General features: G+C 45.5%; 1 pseudogene; it reads right to left on the reverse strand.

Moving 5' to 3' along the window:
* Positions 1-2,806: 2,806 nt before the first annotated feature.
* Positions 2,807-3,484, reverse strand: LOC104997908 (annotated as a pseudogene).
* Positions 3,485-3,682: the final 198 nt, after the last annotated feature.

Genomic DNA, 3,682 nt, shown 5'->3' on the forward strand with positions numbered 1-3,682 from the left:
AGAGCCGCTCCTCAGGCCTCCCACCTGGTGTGGAGAGGGACAATATGCAGAGAGATCTAAGTGCCCCTGGTTGCAGTCTTCTTTCTTCCCTTTTCTCACACCCTGGACATCTCGTCACAGGCCTTGGATAGACTCATTGTGCACTTTTTTTCTAGCTCACTTCAGGATGCAGCTGGAACTAGGTACTCGGCTGAAGGCCTCTCTGCCTAGCTCTCCTAACTCCTCCAGAACATACCCAACCAGAGGATCCCACACTGTGCTCCCCTGTCACTCTCAGAATGCGCCCATCAGAGGGTCGATGGCCCAGGAACAGGCAGGAGCAGCCCAGGCCTTGTTGTCACTGTTTGCTGCCAGGACCCGCTGCTGCTGGACACAGACCTGCCCTTTCAGAACGTGCCCGTCAGCATCAACCCTGCGTTTACTTCAGATCCCAGGCCATTCTCTGAGCTGGACTTTAATCCTCAGAATCACTATCAGGGGTGCAGTGAGTCAGGCTAACCCAAGGTTGAGAAAATGGTTAAAAGGACAACACATTGACTGCAGCTGCGGAACAAGCCTCAGAGGCTCTCTGCTGACAGGTGAGCAAGTCCCACTATGTGGGTTCTGGGTTAGTTTCCTGTCTCTGAGGCAGTTTCTGAATCTTCCTTAAAGCAAAACAGCCCAAAGCAAAGCCATCTGCATACTCAAAACTGACAAGTGACTTGAATTTTGTTACATCATCAGAGTTGCGTAATGAATCCCAGAAGGCAAAAATAGCAATGAAGTTGATGCAAGAAGTGAAAAGGAAACTAAATGCAAGCTGCCAAACGGGATTTCAGGATCCAGCCTGGGAATTCCCTCTGGCCTGGCCTCCTGGCTGAGTTGAGTGCACAGAGCAGAGGATGGTCCTCAGTGCCTGCCAGACGCCTGTCTTCCTGGCTGAAACTCTGAGCTCCTAAAGTCCAGGGAAAACAAAGAATCCAGTGAGGGTGGGGGTGAGTCCTTGTAGACAGCTGGCCTCTGTGCCACGTAAGAATGTTTCCATCTAGATCTCTGGGTATTTTTGCAACAGGCTTGGCCTCGTCATCCCAGTGAATGGCTATTTCCCCTCTCACTGAGTGGTGGGTGAGCTGCAGGAATCTGTCTCTGAACAGCTCTCTGGGAACTGCCTCATCTTCCTGAGCACAGAACCAGAACATCAGGAAATAATCTTCTAACCAGATTCAAATCCAAAGAGTTTGTACATCACGAGCACTTGGAAAGTGTCTGGTAGCACATTCTGAGCATGTGCTATAAATTAAGGCAATTAATCTTACCACACTTTCAAGAGGAGCTTTTATGATTATCTTAGTTTTGCAGTTAAGACATAATGCAGGATTTTATAACTAGGCAAACTATTTTGATGTATAAATGAAGAAAAATCTCAAAGATCTATTTGCAAGGAAATATAAATAAATGAGAAACTAAATTATATGAAAAATGGATATTTATGTGATATACATTAGTATGTCCATATGTATAGATTTATTAACAACATACAAAAATGTTTAGAAGGATACACATTAAATTGTTAACAGTATTGGATTTGGGTGCATCCTCCTAGAAGCCAAGGGTATGCATTCCTTTGTATGAGTTATTTAAAAGTTTAGCGATGATGTGTGTTTAATATATATAAATAAGCTTAAGAAACCCTCTTTACTTCTTTAGAGTCACATGACAGCTACTGGTTCTCACATCTCTTAGCTGTCTCTGCAATCCCCAGGCTGCCTTGTTCTTCTTGCCTCCATTTGAACAATTTAGGAAGACTCTTTTCTCAGGAGTGACCAAGGATAAAAAACTTACTCTGCCTTCCACATCCTACTCCAGGACCCTAGATTCCACATATGCAGATTGACCTCCCATGATGGATGTGCTGCTGCTGCTAAGTTGCTTCAGTCGTGTCCGACTCTGTGTGACCCCATACACGGCAGGCCACCAGGCTCCCCCGTCGCTGGGATTCTTCAGGCAAGAACAATGGAGTGGGTTGCCATTTCCTTCTCCAATGCATGAAAATGAAAAGTGAAAGTGAAGTCACTCAGTCGTGTCCAACTCCTAGAGACGCCATGGACTGCACCTACCAGGCTCCCCCATTACTGGGATTCTCCAGGCAAGAGTCCTGGAGTGGGTCGCCAGTGCCTTCTCCGCATGATGTATGTGGTTCTCCATTAATCCTTGAAGGCACTCCGATTCTTACAGGCCCCAAGCAGGAAACTGTGTCCATGACCTGGGCTCTTCTCCACTCATCTCCCTCCCACTTCTAATCTATGTCTCAAGAATCACATTCAATCCCTCCTCACATTGTCCATTGTTCCTTCTATGACCCTAGGTGGATAACGCCATTCCCTTTTTATTCAGGTGACTTCAGTATAGGTTTATCTTGTAGGATCAGGCTTTGGGTTAGATTTTATTCAAAGGTGTGTGCTAGTCCATTTGTTGTTTTCAAATTACTTTTATTTTCTCTCCTGAAAAACAAGAGTAGTCTTATACAAAATATAAACAAAGCAAATGTGAATGATAAAGTTTAAATGCTATGAACGGTGTAAATATTTCCGATAATTTAAATAAATAAATAAATATTAGAACTTTTTAAGATATGGAAAATGGATACTTACATCTGTTTTGAAAAGTTATGGTAACAAAACATTTAACATACATTTAAATAATCCCATATATTAGCTATTACTTATATGTCATCTGACACAAAACTAGAGTTAAAGGTTGCACTTTGAGTCTTAGAAAATAGCCATTTAGTTGACCAGATGAACTGTTTTCACATTCAACACCTTCTTTATTTCCTGAGTTTTCCGATGAGCTTGCTGGCAAAGACCAAGCACCTTCTGATTTCCAGGCTGAGAACCTCCCAGGCACAGCGGCTGTATTCTTTCTCTTTGAGATACACACTGATTCGCTGGAAGTAATGCTTCACAGCCAATCTGGAGTTCTCACTCCCTAGAGTTCTGGTGTCCTTCCCTCCCTCAGTCAAGTGTCCAGGTCCTCCAGCTGCTGATCAAGTCCCACGAGCAATCTGTCCAGGAGGCTCTCCTCCCGACCTGCAGAAGAGCCCATGGTGCTGAAGAGCTGGAAGATCTGCTGGAGCAACTCATGCACAACAGCTATGGCTTCTGTCTTCTCAAGCCTGGTCCCGTGCACCAGGGTCTGAGGAAATCTGAAGTCAGTCCTGTCCCTCAGACAGGACACAACGGGCAGTCTCTCCATCTGACTCCAACATGTGAAGCTTTCCAGATTGCCGTGGCGGCTCGCAGGCAGCTCACAGCCCAGGGAGCACGTGGGGCTGGAGCAGAGCATCACCAGGACCTGCAGCACAGAGATGGGGAGGGTCATTGGGACGCTGGGGGCTCTCAGGACTGCCTGCAGGGGAGCTCTAGGCAAGGTCTGAGGGCTTGGGGTGATGGGTGGCTCTTAAAGAGTGAGTAGAGAAACTTTCTTTTTCTGGGTTTTTCCACAGTTTGCCCTTTCCTTTCTTTTTCTACTCTTTGTAATGAAATCAATAAAAGTGCTAATTTTTCCATGAGTGCCTAGGTGGGGGACATCAAATCATGCGTGCCACTGTGGTTGATAGCTACACAGCCGTATGTTGTGCTTTTTACACCTCCTTAGTTGTTCCTGGGAGAAGAGTCTGGTCAAAGTCAGAGAAGAAAGAAAT

The sequence above is a fragment of the Bison bison genome, unplaced genomic scaffold (assembly GCF_000754665.1).
Source record: "Bison bison bison isolate TAMUID 2011002044 unplaced genomic scaffold, Bison_UMD1.0 scf7180017852625, whole genome shotgun sequence".
Lineage (NCBI taxonomy): Eukaryota > Metazoa > Chordata > Mammalia > Artiodactyla > Bovidae > Bison > Bison bison.